The sequence below is a fragment of the Aptenodytes forsteri genome, unplaced genomic scaffold (genome assembly GCF_000699145.1).
Source record: "Aptenodytes forsteri isolate BGI_AS27 unplaced genomic scaffold, ASM69914v1 Scaffold239, whole genome shotgun sequence".
Classification (NCBI taxonomy): Eukaryota; Metazoa; Chordata; class Aves; order Sphenisciformes; family Spheniscidae; genus Aptenodytes; species Aptenodytes forsteri.
In genome coordinates this window covers 1,052,694-1,072,311 of record NW_008794743.1, presented here as the reverse complement: position 1 = coordinate 1,072,311, position 19,618 = coordinate 1,052,694, and the positions used below count along the sequence as shown (strand labels likewise).

The 19,618-nt window shown below is 37.2% G+C and overlaps 1 protein-coding gene across 1 annotated transcript in view; it reads right to left on the bottom strand.

Moving 5' to 3' along the window:
• The window catches only part of TLN2 (talin 2), a 178,200-nt gene that overhangs the window by 143,169 nt on the left and 15,413 nt on the right, over positions 1–19,618 (bottom strand). The window contains exon 2 of the mRNA XM_009273990.1: positions 4,764–4,846. The gene's annotated coding sequence lies outside the window, so the exon portion shown is untranslated. The remainder of the gene's footprint in view (positions 1–4,763; positions 4,847–19,618) is intronic.

The window sequence follows — 19,618 nt, the reverse complement described above, 5'->3', positions numbered from 1 at the left end:
ATGTTACATAAATACAGCATATTTGTGTGTGCATGTGTGATACAAGCACATGCACACATACATCCCTAAAAATCATCATGGCTTTTAAGCACCACATATCATTGAGAAAGTTTCCAATTGAAAAAGGAATGAAGAGAATACGCAATTCACTAATATGCTGTCCAATGCAATGAGTGCACTCAAGGTCAAAGCCCTCCTCCTACTCTTCCTCCGTCCACTGTCATCCCTGACTGAATGGCTGACTACTTTAGCTGTAAATTTAAGACCTCAACAACACGCATCAAGCTTTTAAAATATAACCTCCTTATTGCTACTGCAGGCTCAGCATCATTAATCAACTCCAGTTGCAACGAAATGCTCATTGGATTGCTCATACTGAATTATATATTTACAGTCTGATTAATAATGCAATACTTCAAAAATCTGAAGTAATCCTATCCATGAACTAGCAGCAGAAGGATCTAGAGAAAATATTCAATTGAAAAAATTGAAATAGAACTTCAGTATAATTGCTGATACTAGTGGCATTATCCCACTGTTTTTTTGGAGGGGTGGGGGGCTACTACCACAGTTAAAAAACGTCACAAATCGGTGATTTTTACAAGATATTTATCTAAACATATTTAGAATTAAGCATTGTGCTAAATCTTACATTACGTACTTGAATGATGTACAGCATTCACCCAGCATTACACAATTTAAACCTACACTAGAATTCTTATGCATAAACATGAGATTAATTGACCTACTTTTTCAAGCCTTCCACATCCCTTTTACTCTTACAGAAATGTTCCATTATAGGGAAAAGTCCTTTTATGCTGTTGCATTTTATTTGCTTGTGCAACTCCAATCCTTTCCCTCTAAGATGTACCTTACTGTAACAACTAGGCAAGACAGAAGTGAAATGTTTTCTTGTGTAACACTTTTCTTGCCTACTACAACCTAACCTGACACCACTATTTCCCAATCCACTCCATATTTTGCATTAAAAAATCAAACAGATTTTTTCACAGTTCCAAGTTCTATTTACATCCTATTCTCTTGGTATAAAATATATACACTCCGTTCAAAATGGGAAAAAAACACCAAAATACTGAAATATTGAAAATCACCACAAACAAGCCAGGTATTAAAAACAGGAATCTATCCAGCTTTGGCAGGAATCTCAGTTTTATTGCAGTTTCCTACTTGCCTATTATGTGCTATGTCACAACTATTCTTCACTGGAGTGCCCGTTTCTTGTGGGAAGTGTGCTACAGCAGTTGCTTTAAGTGCAACTTCAATGTTTAAGTGACAGTATTAACAAAGCCTGAAAGTAACACCCTGTTTACTGTTTAGGACACTGTTCAGGGAAAGAGACTTGGATGCTGCCATTGATTTGCCTAGATCATCTTCCCCCCGAGAGTCTCTTCTTCCCCACCCATTCTTTGTCAGAACCAGCACAGGCCTTCAACAATGCCTTCTTCCACTAGGCATTTACCCAACGCTTTTCTTGAAGTATGTGAAACTAAGTTTAAATTACTTATGAGTTTCTCACATTCAGGAAGACGGTTATGTTTTGCTGAGCCTCAATAATCTTAACACTGGAAACTTAGGAGAGTTGAATGGGAAATTTCAAAGAGAAGTTAGTTATACACTGCTATTTTAATGAAAGTAACAAGATTAAATATGATTTTTCATTCACCCTGAAGAGAGCTATAAAACTTTTCACCTGATTATTTATTCCCCCTAAATAATGGTGTCAATAAGAAGTTGTAATTTCTCGTTTGGATCACGTACAAAAAAGATAAAGATGTCTCAGAATAAGTCAGTTTAACAATAAACCAATTTACTGTGTTCTCACTCGAGCAAGTTCTTCCAGTGCTGATACAGCAATTCAGAAAGCAGCCATTCAATAGCCTTTTGACCATTTTCATCTTTTGTCCATGTGTTCCCAGAACTAGAATTGTACACATCAGCATGTTCTTGTACTTACAAACTCCACAAAGCCTTTTTTGAGAGTTTTAGTCCACAGAACAGAAGCAAAGTAGATTAAAAAGCTTTCCATCTTGGGGTGATGATTTTGAATATTCAACACATGCACTACATGGAAATCCCCTTGATCCAGTGATCGAGGATGGGGACTTAAAACCAGCTCACTCATTGGTGATAATGTGGTTTACAAAGGCTACAGTTACTGCACAATAGAAAAGGGTGACTAATTTAAGCCACCCCCCACCCCCCCCCACCACAAAAAAATCCAAACCGAACAAAAACTCAGAATGAAGGGAGCAACACTCAAGAATTCTTGCAGCACAAGACCTAATTCTGATCTGCTTGGCCTGTGCGACTGTAACGGCTGCAGAAGTTACATGCTGACACACGATATTTACCTTTGGAATAAGTCCATAAGCATTTCGTGCATCATGGTATCATTACTGCCTTTAAAAAAGTTATTCAACTATCACCACCATTAAAATAACATAAATGGTAAAACATACTAAAATGAATGTGACTTCATTTTCTTCAATTTCATAGAAGGAAACAGCATATCGTGGTGAGCTAATCTCCAAGTAAAACATTTTTTTGGTTTTTCTTTTTTTTTTTTTCCCTTCCTTTAAGAACTAATGTTGTACAATACGGATTAGGACACAGAGGTGCATTTTCCTATAACAATATTTTAGTATGTTTTCCACTTATGAAAGAAAAAATAAACAGAACAATTTAGCACACACCCCCTGCTTTTTGTCCTTTTTTTTTTTTAATATATAAATAGGTTTTACTTTGCTTACCATCCAGTGCAAACATGTTGTTTGGCTCTGCTGTTTTACAAACTGATACAGCTTTTAACTAAATTAAGAAAGGTTAAGATTTTTTAGAGAACTGTTAGCCAATCTACCCAAGATCAACAACACAAGCAGCTTTTCAAATTCATTCAATATCAACAAGCGAGCCACCCTATCAAAGCCGTATGAGGGCAAGTTTTCTTTAATATCAAGTTTCTCACGTCTTAATATCTGAACTACCTGATGCAGAAAAAACACTGAATCATGGCAGACAGGCAAAAATCAGCTTCCTTGGCCATTTTTGTGTTAGTAAATTCCAAGTAAACACATGCCCTTAACTCTAAAAAAGTCTTCTAATGAATGGGATTTCCGCAAAGACAATCACGTAACATTTAAAGCTGACTGAAAGAATTTTCAGAAATTTTAGCTTTTGTCTTCCTTCCAGTGTGTGCATGAAGAGAAAGGCTTGAACAGTTCCTTACTATTCATATTCTTCACAGGCAGTGATTCCACTAGTGACTATGGTTACTTTCTGCTACTACTGGGATATTGTTCCATCAGTTAACCAAGATCCCGTGTGAAGAGGTCACTGAATTTCTTGAGTACAAGTTTATTCTCCTACCATTCACTTACATATAGAACAGCCAGCAGCACTGCATATGGCCAACAGAAAGGAGGAAAATCATTGTGGACTTTGAGAGATTCATTCTTGAATCAGGCCAGCATGAATGAATTAAAAACGTTTCCTGGGGGGGAAAAACTCCTTTCACAGTTAAGAAACCAAGAATATTCCCAAAAGCACCTGTTTTGTCTGATTAATAAGTAGTTACCAATCCAGTTCAATCAGTTGTACAGCCAGATATAATTAGTCTAACTACACGAAGAGAATATTTTTTTTTAAATTTCTAAAATCAAAAGCTAATTAAGATCTTTAGCCATGTTATTTGATACCACAATTTATAACAGTGATCTGACAACAGCATCAGTGAAATGAGGAAAACAGAGACATTACAAAAGAGGACTTAATGCAGTGTTAATTCTTAAAAATAAAATAGTTAGAGGTTCTTGCTGACAGGCTTGATTATAAGAATGCTCTATAAATAACAAGAACAAAACAGTGTTGCTAACCATCTAGCCTTCTCTTAAGATTTGCACCTATGATGAAATGCATATCCTAAATAACTATTTACTCTTTAGTGATTTTACTTCATTTAACCTTGTCCTTAGACATATCTGATGTAAACTGACATGCTGCTTTAATTATAGGCTGCTTTGAAAGTTCACTAAAGACATTTTTCAAACATGGAGAATAGCAGGACAAAATTCCATTAGCGACCTTTTAGTATTACAAGCACCATTTCCAGATGAGCAGTCAAAGCCAGAGATACATTTAGAACAGTAATGTGTACAAGGTCAAAATAACTCCAACAGATTAAGAATCTGGAGCGAGATTTATCAACATTTTGCCCAAAGCCAGTCTTACCACTTTGTGACATTCTCTTCTGGAAGCATTACAGTATAGAAATGGTAATGTATCTGTGAAGTTATTCTAGTAATGATTTTTCCTTGGTCTTCTTGCCACCTCTTTTACATGTATTAAGATGAAACAAAGTTAAGTCATCTTCTCAGCTATTTGTTCTCATACCAATGAAAGGCATGGCCCTTTTTCCTAAGGCTTAGAGAACTCATTTATTATATGATCATATTCTCCAGTCTCCCTGGAAACTGTTTAAAAATAGTCAATAGCTGTAATGGTCAGGTTAGTCTCCTGGCTGTTAATTACAATGTTTACTTGGAGCTTAAATATTCATGCATCACATTTATTTTTCAGCTTGATCTCTCTCTTCACAAACACAGCCACAGCTGTACACATTTCATGCATTCTCTAAAAAAAAAAAATTACATTAATATATACAGGCAGCAGATACAAGTTTTTAATTACTGTAGGAGTTTTTATGTTATTATATACATAACAAAGAAAATTAAACAGAACCTTACCTCAAAATTATACTTCATTTAATAGAAAATAAGCTTGTCTGAAAGTACCGCTTGACCATGTGGAACGCTTCCAGCAACCAGGTCTGTAACACACGATACAAACAAGTTATTTACTTATCCCCAGTCCATTAATTTCTAGTTTTAAAGTCTCTTCTGCCAACACACTGGAAAGGAAGCAACTCAGGAAGTTATAAGTTTCCTTTTCTCTTTGGGAGCTGGAATTTGCATTGCCAAAAAGAATAGCTTTAAGTTCAAGAAAATAAAATTCAATCCAGGCTTCCAAATTACACTTAAAAGCTCATAATAAATGAACTCTGAGTTTATACAGGTAAATACCTTGAAATTGTCTAGTCACTTATCAAAAAACTTGCAGCAGAAGTCTGGGTGTTAACATAAATTAAACAATCACATTGACCTCTCAAAGACGTTTATTTTGCATTAACTGTGCTTTTCTATGGTTTACGGTCTCTGTGTGGAGTAACTTAGTAGAAAACAGCACAGCACAAGCCTCTCCAGGCAATTTCCCCTCACAGTGAACCCCCTTCTGAGAGTACGATTGCAGAAAAATAAAAATAGAATTAACAGTTCTGTTTTGTTTTTAAAAGATGACAGAAACACTATTTCAAGGTTTTGGTTGTTTTGAGGAAGTAGACTCTGTTGTTTGGGTGTTTTTAGGCTTTGTTTTTTAGACTTCGTTTTCTTTCCTAGGATTCTTAGGATCATTTGTAAGTTTTTACTCTAAACAAAAGCTAATATAGCATACAGGTTTAATACTCATCTCATGAGGATAGGCAAATCAGTTTGAACACCAAAATAAATTGCAATTTATCAATCTCCCCGCCCCCGGTCCCCACAGTGCTATGAAATAAACACCACCTTCTCTTCAAGTATCTCAAAGTTTACAAGATTGATCAGTTTTCCAGGCACAGTAATACATCTGGACAGATAGAAGATGGCCTAGATCTTGCTGCTAGCGAAGGCCCATGTATGTTCCATGTGTGCAGACTGTAGTTATGGAAGGCTTTTATCCCACTTTCAGATCTCTTGGAGCACTCTCTTACCGCAACCAAAATATTCACATAAAGTTCTGATCCACAACAGCTATCCAAATTTGAAACTAGTTTATGTATAAATTTAGAAAGACCAGGAAGTTAAAGAATCAAGTTACACATGTATACAGCTACATAACAAGGAATGCCTCTTAGCTGAGAAAAGCCTACAGCAACAAAGGAATTCTTGCCAATTTTAACCAACCAAAGCTGGCAAAAACATTTCCAATAGAATAGATTAATCATAGGATGTTTTTCTTGCCTAGGTTGGCTAGAAAAGTGATTTTTTTTTTGCCTTTCAGTGGACTTTTAAGAACATCAGCTCTATGCCAACACAACTATTAACTGCAGGTTAGCAGATTTACTGCAGGTCAGAGTAAACGCAGTCTACATTACGACAATTATTTCAGCATGCAATGGATCACCTGCATTAAAATTGGCATTGTAGTAGTTTGCTACTTTGAAATTTAGACGCCTAATCCACGCTTATTCAACTTTTCAACGTCTACCAAGTCTCCAGTAATGCACAAAGAACGTACAATTAAGTTTAATTAAAAGGTGTGCCACCAGCCTGGACCTCATGGATTTTCTGCTAAAATTTAAGGTTAGGATAAAAGCAAGTTCAGTGCACAGAATGTCTGCAAATCTAATGCATTCCCTTAGGTGGCTATATCGGTCTATAAAGGATTTATCTGTAATACAAGTATTTGTATTACAGTAACATGCCAAAGTCCTGTTCAGTACAGCCCATGAATTTGCCAGCCACCCTACTTCCTCAAAGCCACTATTTACTTCTCCATACTTGCACATATTTTAAATTTCTAAAATTTGTTTCAAATGCGACCATGAAGCATTTCAGTCACTTGCAACATTGATACCTTTCTTCATTTTCAGTCCTTTGTTGACAAAGGCATCAGAAGCCCTTTCAAATCCCACAGTTCTGACAGCACTGTGGGGGTCGGGGGCAGGGGGATTGATAAATTGCAATTTATTTTGGTGTTCAAACTGATTTGCCTATCCTCATGAGATGAGTATTAAACCTGTATGCTATATTAGCTTTTGTTTAGAGTAAAAACTTACAAATGATCCTAAGAATCCTAGGAAAAAAAGAAGTCTAAACTACCCCCCAAGCACTAGCTGGAAGCATCTTCACCTCTACTCAGAGCCTTCATCAATTAAGGCTGACACTTACCGGACTTGTATCAAAAAATGAATGTCTGAAGAACATACCACATCTAGGGGACAACAAAACCTGATGTAGCAGAGAATGAAGTGACCATCCCAGTATTGCTTCTTTCTAGTTACACCTGACAAAGGTCCCCAAATAAATTTTCCAATCCAATACACGCTGTTCATTTACCATCATTGTGATTTAAATGGTTGGGAAACTGCTTTGAAATCTGCTCTTTTCAGATGCAGTTCTATAACAGAATTGTTGCTTAAAAAAAAAAAAAATCAGCTTTTGTTTTCAAGCTATAAACCAAATATGGTGAACTAGAAATTTATTCTTCTGTAGTTTATCAGGAGGGTCTATCTACTCATGTAAGTGTTAATCAGAAACGTGACTGGGAAGGAAGGAGGTGAAGGAACTGCTCTCAACATTTTACATCAAGGGAAGGAACAAAACAATGCATTTCCACATACTACCAGAGCAACCTAATGAGTAGAATACCATGTTTCAAAATTACAACTTCATTTAAAATTTTCAGTTATCTGAATATTTAACAGTAGAAAAATGAATGTATCTTGTGGAGTCTGAGAAAAACAAAAACTGCTTATAGTATGTAACATTTTAAGACTAGCTTGAACAAATGTGACTGTGGAAAGAACATTCATTTTTCAAGTGGGTTAATTACTGCTGAAGTAGCCATATATTTTTTTACTTACCAATTGGAGCTAAAAAGAGCCTAAAAACTATTAATCACTGTTTGTTTATTCTATTGTCCTCACTTCCTGGAATGCAGTCAGAGATGGAACTCGACTGCCCAAAAGCCCAGTCAGCAAATCAGCTGCCCTGAACCCTGGATTTGTTCACAGCATGAGCCTACTTACATTCTTAACCTATTGTAGGGTGGGAGCAACGAGTGCATAAAACACCTAATTCTGGAAGTTTACACAAAATTCAACAGGGCTTTCTAAATATTTGGAGTATTTTTTAGCATAAGTCCCCCCCCCTTTTTATTTTTCTTAGTTGCGGCTACATTTCTATGAAGTGTTTCTGGTTCAAGTGCTAGTGATGTTATTTATAGAACAAGAAGATTGAATAAAGAAAAGCGCTGAAGTAGAATGCGCTTTCTCAATTCCATTGCAGAATCCTACACTGCGAATTAAAGGTAAACTATAGTTTTGCCCTTTATAGATATTTCCTAGATATTCTGCATTCTCAAAATTCTTGGTGATAACGCAGTTTAATTCAGTAGCATTTGAATTACAGACTCACTGAGACTACAAAGATAAATTCCAGCATCCTCTTATACTACATTTTTTGAATGTGGAAAATATTTCTACCCATGTATTTCCTTTGGGTTTATGTGCATTTTCCTAGACTGTGTTTTGTGTGGGGTTTTTCGTTTGTTTTCAGAGTTTTTTTTGTTGTTTGGGTATTTTTATTTTCTTATTGTTAGCCAAGCATTGCTGTAAAAACCAAAAGCAAATCAAAATACATGGTCCATTACACAAAGCATGGATTCCTATGTTTTAATCCTGCTGGCGTTCATCAGCACATTACTTTATCATCCCTGCTAAAGGAATCTGCTAATAGCTTAATATTTTGAGCTATAAACAGGGGAATAGTTCCTTTCCATCCCCTCCCCAAGACATTGGGAAGTTTAGTTTTATGATGTATGTTCTGTGCTTCAAAACTTTGTGTTCCTTGCACACAATAAAGGCATTGAATGGTCATTTTAAGCTGGTACTAATTTACATGTTTCGTAGTGTGTGACTTCTTTCAATTCTTAGTTCCTCCAGTTATCTGTCTTCTTGTATTATTTTCTTAAAGACTACAAGAGAGTAAATTACTACAAGGATATGAAATATGCAATATCACGAGGCACAGATATTTTAAGCATCATCTTCAGAGGCTCAATCCCTGCTACCAGTCCCATCCCTATAAAACAGGGCTGGAATTTCACCAAACAGATTTAAGGAGAGGATGGAGAAATATGGTCTATGCAGCCACTCACAGTGCACTGCAAAGAACATATTCAACAGAACCCGATATAGTCCCCAAAAGCAGATTCCCACCTTCCTTCAAAACTCTTCTCAACAACTTACTACTTTGATTCCTTTGCATCCTGAATCTGGATTTCAGCTCCATATACTAAAAATACCCACAGGAAGACAGCTCCTATCCTCCTTTTAAGTGTTTCCTCCATTCTCCTCTTCTGACATCTCTCTAATCCCTAATCAGCACAACAAACAAGATGCATTCTGTAAAACAACATTCTGAGAACACGCTCACACCGCCACATATGCTCAGGTAGGAGGGTCTGCAACATGCTTAGGTAGGATACGCTGCACTCAATGATTGTTTAATAATATTGCAGAGTTGCAACGAAATTGCTTTTAGTCAACTCTGTATAACAAACAGGTAGCCTGGAAGGTGAAGCAGGAAGCATCTTCATTGGGCAAAGATGACCTACTGACCAGTACAGATCAGTTCTTATATTCTAATAAAAGAACTCATATAGTTACAGTACAGAAAAGATGGTTTCAGAGTGTGCTAGTACAAACACAATTTAAGTAGGACATGAATATATCAGAGGAATAATTGGTAAAACCTAATTCTGTTATAATACAAAGTTCCTTTTTGATGTAATGCTTGATACGATTTCTACCTTTACGGACAAGGATCTTCACCACTTTATATAAAAACCACACACATGTGAACATTAAAGAAGAATCATTCAAAAGTTTGCCTTGCAATGAAAGTTGCAACCAGGCTTCTAGACCTTGATTTCCCATTCTTCTTCATGTAAAAATGTTGAGTTACCTTCTGCTGGCAAATGTAGCGTTCATGCAACAACATCAGGCCTACTGATAACAAGATTACAAAATATTAAGAAAAAAACCAACAAACTTAAGTCAGTTAAGATTTTAACTGACAGTTAAGATTTTAACTGACTATTTGGAAGCGCCAAGTAACACGCATTTCAGGTTCTGTTTCAAGACTAAGGTGGTATTCAGCTCAATAGCACTGGGAAGCATCTTAATCAAGTGAAGAAATGGTGGGACAAGACACCACCAAAAATACACTTGAAAGCTACAGTAACTTTAAGGTTGTCTGAGCATTTACTGGAAACAGCCATATGCCTGAGTAAAACTGAGCTGACATACAACTTTACTTATCAAACTGACATTAAAAACTAACAGTAATGTTTTTGTGTAGTAGATCAATGTAGGATTTTTCACAATCAAAGCAATCTCTGGCATTTACCACATTAAATATTCTTGTAACCGACAACCATATTTTTGCAGGTGCTACCTCCTCCTAAAGCATGGCATAGCACACACAAAACCAGATGAATTAGCAACACACTGAGTTTATGCACCTCGGGTAAACCCACAGGCTAACTGCAATTATACCTGTGCTCTCCTTTCTAGAGGGCAGACTGGCTCAACTAGGGTAAGTAACACAGCACGAATTGCCAGGAATCAGGGGTATCCAGTGGGGCGGTCTGAGATCAAGCATGTGGGTATATGCACTCCATGCCAGGACAAGTGCATGAAGAGCCCATCACAGAAACACAACCAACGACAATCATGCCCTTTTATATACGTGAACCATTATTCACAGAGTCTAAGGAAGAGCTAATAGAAATCTTAGCCTGACACTACTTGAAGAAGCTCTCATTTTAAAAATTTTCAAAGTGTTTTGTATTAGGTTTTAATCTAGGTAACACTTAATTACCAAAAGCCATTATGATAAAGCTTTAAATATTTTATATACATGTTCCTGTACTGGAACTACACTAACCATGAAACATTGAATGATCATACCATAACCATTACTACACTCCTCTTGGTTAATGAGGAAAAGTTATTAAATTATGAGACTAAAGCCTCCTTTATGCCTGCAGCCAGGTTTCAACTACTGATTTTCAAGTTTTAGGCGTTGCGCTACCTTGAGACCAGCAAGCTTTTCTAGCTGCAGAAGGTAAACAGGAGAACGCTGCACATAAACCCAGAAATTCTGCATTTAGTTTCATCACATATAACTTGCTCAACAACACAGAACACCCACATGCTTTGCTAGTATGCTTACTATTTATGAAGGATAAAAACAGGCTACAAAGGGGAAAAAATGACCAATAAGCACCCTATACCCCAAAATGGCTGCTGCAGGTAAATCAGTTTTTAATAGTATGAATTGAAGCACATTTACCTTCGAATACAAAATTCAATTTTGGTTAACTTCCCCGTGTCCTGTCCCCCCCCCCAGCAAAGTATTACAGGAGACGTTCATTATAGTGGGAAATCCATTTGAGAAAGCAGAACAAACTGATATGCAACGCCATTTCTTGCCCTTCCTCCCCACCAGACACATATAATATATCATTTACACATTAGGTTTGAGAAACTACCATTTATCAGATCATAATACAGATTACCCCACTCTCCCTAGATAACAGGCCACTCAGGTTGTCTCCACCCCAAACCATCCAACATCCAAACCATCCAACACTTCTGTGTCTTTTTGCCTGGCATCTGTGACTTCAACCAGATTAACTGTTCAAAATAACCAAACGGGTTCTTTATTGATTATAATCAGCAACATATACCACATAGTTTACTGCTGTGTCAGATACTTCATAAATGATCAGAATTCACCTACTGGAACAAGGTATTCAGGATCTAGGCAAATTTTACTATCCCCCAGGTGAAACTATACTCTCAAATGCAATTCTTCCTTTACACTTGGAACTAAACATTATTCCTTAAAAATTGTGAAGTTTATGAAAATGGTGCTTCAGTGTGAGCTGAAGCATTCAAGCTAGACTCTCTTCCTTTGTACCTCACCGATGGTGGTAGTTCAGCCCTGCACTGGTCTGCCAAAACTCAGCTTTCAACCTCTAAGGATCTATTACTGTTTCACTCTATCCGATCTTAACTACTGTTTTGAAGCTTCTATTTGTCAATCTTTACAGCATCCTGCACATACAGGATGATAGTTTTGAGGAGGTCAGAAAAGGCACAACAGGTAAATTCTGCAACACAAGGGGAAAGTATGGCATTAGTTTCTTCCCAAGGCAGCATGTTTGTATACAGCAGAAAAAAGTGCCTGTTGTGATCATTTAATGTCAACTATACTCTGCTATATTTTCAAAATTATGTAATCTCAGATCTCTTACATTATGAGGCTGAGACAACTTTCTGTGATTAATATAAAAGATAAATATCTTCCTGTGTTTTCATAAATTTGAAGTTTTTGTCAGGCAAATACTACTTTACTCCTATTCAGGGCTCTTCAAGAGCAGTAGATAGTTTTCCATAAAGGAGCAGTTATTACTCAAACTTTATTCTGAACTCCAGCTTCCTCTCTAGGTAAGTTTAAAAAAAGGTTCTAAATTTGTTGTCTAGTAGAAAGACAAAATCTTGTTTAATGTGAATTGTTATTCCTTTTAAGGTAGGCAAAGAAGGTTTACTAAAAGTTAAATGGTAACTTATTTCAATTTTTATTATTATTGTTATTACTACTACTATTACAGAAAAAGCTACAGCAAATACGCACATTCAGTCACGCTTTGTAAGTTCTTTGAAACACATTTGCCCGGAACAGTATGTCATCCTGGCATCAAACTGCAATGCCTTTCCTTTGATGACAGAAAGTAAGTTTGACTGATTCACAGGAGTGATATGAAGTACAAGGCAGTCATGCTTTACTGCCCTCCTAAGAAACCATGCACTAGAAACATGCCATGTGTCAAACCCACCTATCCTTCTGTCATGATGTGAATGACACTCACCCTCTGAGTACAACTACAGGAAGCGTCCAGAGAACAAGTACCAACCACTGTTAAGTATGCCAGATCTGCAACGTCTGCAGAGTTAACTACAGCCATCATCAATGGTTCTTCATTTACTATAAAAACTCTGGCTCTAGATTTCAGCATAGAATATAGTCTTTTCAAAACAGAGCTAAATACATCATTTTCAATCATGTGATACAATACATAGTAATTGAAAATGACAGGTAATAATGTGAAATAACAGGTCTTCAAAAATGAGTACATGGCACCTTCCTCATCAGGGTACCATTCACACTAACTGTAATTTCTGACCTTTTACGATTTGGAATCTATGCTAATGTTATCCTTCATTTCCAACCAGACAATCTCTAAGCAGTTTAACAACTGTAAACAGATGTTAAGCCTATTTTTCATGAGAACAGAAAGGGTAGCTTGCCTTAGAACAGTTGCAGTTCTCTATTGGATATTAACACCTGAGCAGTGAACATAACTCCATAGTATCAGAGAGAAATTCCTCAGCATAGAGTCTATTTTCTTCCATGTTGTGATACTATACACTTAGAATATTCAAATATGTACTTGCACTCAGGTCAAAATTCATAAGATTTCTCATCCATTTATGCTGACATACATTACAGCATCAATTATTCAGTAATCCATTGCAAAGATTCACTGGTTCAGTGGAAGCTATTGAACCTCAGCAGTTCTATGGCAATATAAATAAACAACAGTGTATTTGCATCATCTTTATGAAAAAGTGTGAATTCAGCTGTCATAAGTAACTACTGTGAAAAAAAAATATGGGAACTTCTACTTTTTCTTTACTGTTAAGTCATGAATCACGCAGGCCTCAAACACTTCTCCTAAATAAGCATCTTTTACACTAGGTTCACATTTCCCTTCAAGCTACTCATCCAAGAAAGGCATAACAATCCATGATATAACACTGGCCCTGCTCCCAATCCCCAGTCAAGCTTTCCTCTTCAGGAAAATATATTTAACCTTCACTTTCACCAAAAAAAACCCCAACCAAACAACAATTAGCCTAGGCTTACAGTTGGATCAAAGAGGAAATTTACAGCATAAGGCAGTTTAGAAAAAATCCAGTCCTAGGCAATTAAAATCACTGCCCATTACAATAGCTACCATTTCTATGTTTCTTCTCAAAAAGTTAAAGAAAATACATTAACAAGAACATTTTAAATAGCTTGACTATGTGCATGGTAGATTTTAACCCCATATAAAATAAAACTATCACCAGATCCAGGTCTTACATTAAAATCCCTGCAGGAAGGTGGCTGGTTCCAAGTACTGACAGTTAAGCTAACTGAAACAAAACAACTATTGCATTGCCAACATTAATTTAAATTAATAAATTTGTCACTAACAATAAATTGTCATTGATATCAATAATAAATTGTCACTTTTGAGAGATACTACAAGGTTATAATCAAATTATGAGGTTGTCCGTAATGTGAACACTTCCATCTTGAATGATGACATGAAATACATACACAATTTTGGCTAAATACCTGCAAATAAAGTCATTAACAACATGAGTATTAGTTTTAGCAGTTGAAATTTCATGTCCAGGGTCGGTGCGTGAACTGAATAAGCAGTAAAATAATAAAAGTAATCTTTCAATGGACAGGTAAAAGAGAAAAAAAAACCAAAAGCACCACAAGGTGTTGTTGGTACAACTTCTTCACAGTACGTTACCAAAACAGGACACCTGCCATTCTAATGGTATAACTCTCAAGCTGTCTATATTTAGCATAAAATTTGCCAGCTAAATCTGTTCACAACAGAACTACCGTCCATTTGCACTGTAGCAGACAAAGCATACAATTTACCTCTTTGGCATGACTAACAGGAAGTTTGCCAACTTTCCAAACATATTCCTCGAAAGCTGGGCTGCTCTATATTTGCATCCACAGGGTTAGCACAGTATTGGTTCAGAGACTCCAGATACAGAGTGTTGGAAATCCAACTTCAGTAGAAATAAAACTTGGATTTTCCATTTTTACATTATCCTCACTGTTCTACTAGACCGAAGAGATTCTTACTAAAGAGCAATGGTTTGCAAAATTTCCTTATCTTCAGACCAAGTTATTAAATACTTAACTTCGGCAACACGTTAACTACCCTGACAGTAAGAAACGTACTGAATCACAAATACATTACATATCCAAAGTTCATGTTAGCATATAAATTTATAATGTTCGGAAAGAGAAATGATTTTGAACTCAAACCAGAATGATCCAAACTCACCAAAACAAAAACGAACTTAAATTCCACCCGATCTTTTTGTTAGTATGCCAACAAACCTTTAATGCATCATCTTGTCCAGGTCTACGTGCATTACAGAGAATCCCTGAACAAATGGAACAGGTCCTAGACGTCCTCAAAATGAAAGCTGATTATCAAAGAAAATGCAACCACGCTGAGATGTGCAGATAAATTACTCTGGGCCAACTCTATATACATGCACGCATACATGTATATGCATGTATATTATTACTTTAGATATGCAAACACACACAGCCTTCTTATAATGGCTTTAGCTAGGAGGTCTTCACACTACACTCCATCACATAGGGACAGCACACCCAGCATTTTCAACACAGTCAAGGCTAGAAATTTCCAACAGGAGGAAGTCTATCGCGTTTGAGGTAAACCCCAGCTTCAGAACCCCATCAGCAGTTAGGAAAAGACACAAGTCTGGAACACCTTCCTTAAGGCCCAAAGAGAACGTGGAGAACATTCACTGAACCATTCCTGGGGGAGGTAAGTCTTTACAGTACTCACCAGAAGGTGTACCTATCGTTTCTCCAATTTCAAACCAAATGCTATAAGGTGGTTTTGCCAATGGTTTTAACTTCTTACCTTGAAAAGCTCATATTATAAAGCAGGGAGTTAAGTCACACTGTATTTTGCATTATATGCACTGTAAAAATACTCCATTCTCTATTCATATGATTTAGATATTTCCAGAAGAAAAGTCAGTCACAACTTCAGTTCCTTTTTACTAGAATCCTGTTTTCATGTAAATATTTTGTGCCTAGGAAATTCAACAGTTAAAATTCCATGAACATAATTCTAGCTATCGTTCAGCTGCTAAAACTACATGTATTTCTGTAGAGCTGGCAGTACACAGACCTATGCCGCCAAATTCAGGGTGCTGAAGGAGGGAAGAACGTGGAGTCAAACACAGTATTGGATTTTGTAGTACTGGAGAAAATTTATGTCAAGATATACCAACCTGCTAACAAACTCCACAGAGGTGCCCAAATTCAAGTAATGACTACGAAATTGATTCATTCCTCTACTCCATTCTTGCACTCCAGAAAGCTATTCTTAAAATCCCAATACCTTTAGAGAAAATAAAAATTGACATACTATGCCTGGTCTTTGGACTTCACAGCTTAAGATACAATTTTCTCCTCAAATAATAAAAAAAAAAAAAAAAAAAATTATCCCAGTCAAAGTGCATTCATCTATCAGGACATCTTGAAAGTATACTTACAATTTGCTTTCAAACTACACAAATGAAAACTGTCTTCTGATAAGACCACACAAGCAGAAGGCTGTCCAGAGCAATCAGGTACCAAAATGCAGTTCTGGAAAGCAGGTTACAACTTTCTCTAAATAATAAAAAAAAAAAAAAAAAAAATTATCCCAGTCAAAGTGCATTCATCTATCAGGACATCTTGAAAGTATACTTACAATTTGCTTTCAAACTACACAAATGAAAACTGTCTTCTGATAAGACCACACAAGCAGAAGGCTGTCCAGAGCAATCAGGTACCAAAATGCAGTTCTGGAAAGCAGGTTACATCTTTCTCTGTATGTTTACCATTATAGCTCTATAACTTACAGTATGACATCTTAACACCAGTTGTTTGTAATTGTTATGACTACTTAAAAAGTCTCGGAATTGAAATAACTTCCCTCATTAAAAAAGTCTGATTTTCAAAATTCAGTGGTAAATACGGTTCTCTTTCACAATTTCTTCCTATAAAAACAGCCTTTGTAGATAAAGTTATCTACTTCTGGACATCAAACTACCTCAAATAATCAGTGGGCACACTATGATATCATTTAATATCTGAGTTTCACATCACTTTAGAATTGGAAGAGCTAAAATTTCAGGAAGTTTCCACGTGCATTTGTGTTACGTAAACTATGCAGTTGTTCCCAATCTCAGTATCATATCTTTTCCCTCTATATATTTATCTAACCACATACAGAAATGAAGCTCAAACTTTCACCCCCAGGAAATAATTTCCTTGAGTTTATTCTAGTAAGATGAAAAAAGAAACATTATGTACTTGAAAAGAATTTGTTTTAGTCTGCTACCACCTCAGTAATGAAAAGAAGTATACCCAAAACTGTTTTCTATAAATGGCAACTGCTAATTCAACTAGTGTGCACGCTTCAAATAGCTGTGAGGAGTCCAAAATGTCATCATAAGCAGCCACCTGAGACCCACGGACATCTTCCATCAATGGAGGCTGTCACTCCAGCCAAGCTCTTAAGATTGTAGAAACTGAGGTCAAAAACAACTGGCATTAAAAGTTACCCAGAGTGAATGTGGTTGACTAGAACTGAAGCGAAGCGCTTCCTGACCCACAGACACTCTTCTCCTAGCTCAAAGTGAGCCCACTGTCATCAACAACTGTTCTAGATCTCTCCAGAGGAAGAAAAGTGCTCCTCAGAGCAGATTACCAGCAATAAAGTTTTGTACGGATTTCCAAGACAGTACTTTTTCATTTTCTCGTATGCTTGAAACTTCTCTTCCCAGCACAACGACTTGTTATCAAGCTTCCTATACAGTATGTCAACCTTAGCAATCTGTAATTTTTAAATTACTTTCAATGCACTTCCCTCTCCAAATAACAGCCATTTATGCAAGTGCGTGTGGCAGATGCACCCGCGCTGACAGAGACTGGGGGCATTAAGAGTGCTGCATCCTTACTTTTCGCGCACTTACTTTCATGCCTTTAAGGTGGCGAGTGCTGACCGTCACACACACGCTTTGGGCCAGTAATTATGGTCATGTATACACCTCAGGCGAGGAGTAAGAAAGTTAAGGCCCTCAGCCAATTAGAACTGACCGTAGATCAGATTCGACCAGGGTATAAATGGAGCCCCACCAGAGGGCAAATGGAGTCAGTCCTCCTCAGAGCAGCGGGTCTGCAGTTGGGGACTCTCCCCTTGGGTCGGGACGCCGCCTACGGAAACTCCTTGAGGTTGAGAGCCCTCATCTTATAGGTGAATGATTGTGCACGTTTTGGATCCTCATTTCTAAAGCCGGCTGTGCAGTATTAATCCCTTGTACACCATCCTGAACCTGTGGTTTACTGATGTTATCAGAGTGTTGATGCCTCATTTCTAGTTAGTTTTCTGCCAAACAATTTTGGTTAAAATAAAGTTTATCTTTGAATCTGTCACCTGCCTAATTTGATTATGTGAGCATCCGCAGCAGTGCGTGAAGCCACATCAAACAGATTAAGAAGCTGAGTGGCTACCTCTTGCATTAAGGATTTGTTCTTGTAGGAGAGGTATAAGTCTTTTGATATGATGTTTTTTGTTATGGCCCGGGGGGGGGGGGCAGAAATTTAAGGGGCAGCTTCAGTAACTACTACTTCTCAGAGTTCCTCAGTGATTGAAAATTTAGTAGTTCTACAGAGTGTACACATAACTGTTGTACACTATACCAGATACGCATAAAGCAGTTCTCTTTCTGCCTAATATGTCTTGGAGAACATGAACATTTCAGAAAAAACCAGCACGTCCTTAACTATGCAGCTGCCAAATCAATTCTTTCTGATTAAAATATACTTTGAATTTCGTAAGGTCTTCCCACAGACATAAATCTTTCAGTCCCAAGCACTTCCTGTCATTTTAATTGCTACACTTCAAGTCCCCCAAAGAACAAAAATGATGCTTTGCAGTGTTCACAGACAGGCTGAACAGCACTCATTGTGTCTCAGGGGAGAACACTGTCTGGAATGGCTATTTAAATGGGGGAAGAGGGAGAGACAATGCTGAAAAACACGTACATAAGAAATACATGCTGTTTATACTCTTTATTGAAATCAAACATATGAGAAGCTCAACCTCCTCCTCACTCCCCCCTCCCAGTAAAAGGAAGAGAGATGTCTTCTCTTGACAGGACTAAGCTTTCCAAGCATGTGTTTCTGGACTGAGGCAGTGTCCGAGCTATGTAGGAGAACATGAAATAACCCTTTTCAAGATGTTTTCGCTACTTCTAGCTACGTGGTCTTAGTCCAAATTTTTTTATATACAGCATTTATGTTTATTCAATAGGGTAAAGAGCAAGTAAAACTCCATCACACATCTGCACTGAAATGGTCTTGAACCAAATCAGCCCTCCAATTGCGTACACAGGTTGTCTAACCCCAAATACTATCCTTTTCAAATGCTCCCCATACAGGAGCTGCTTCAATTTCAGATCTCCCTACCTCACTATGGTTCACCTTTGGAGTTAGCTCCTCTAAGTTTCCTCCATATAACAGCCCAGACTTCCATAATCTTTCTGTCAAGAAACTTAAATCAGGTCACCCCGAGGCATTTTGTCCTCACTATGGTTCACCTTTGGAGTTAGCTCCTCTAAGTTTCCTCCATATAACAGCCCAGACTTCCATAATCTTTCTGTCAAGAAACTTAAATCAGGTCACCCCGAGGCATTTTGCTAGAGAGAATCACAGAATCATAGAATAGTTTAGGTTGGAAGGGACCTCTAAAGGTCTAGTCCAACCCCCCTGCTGTGGGCAGGGACATCTTCAACTAGATCAGGTTGCTCAGAGCCCCG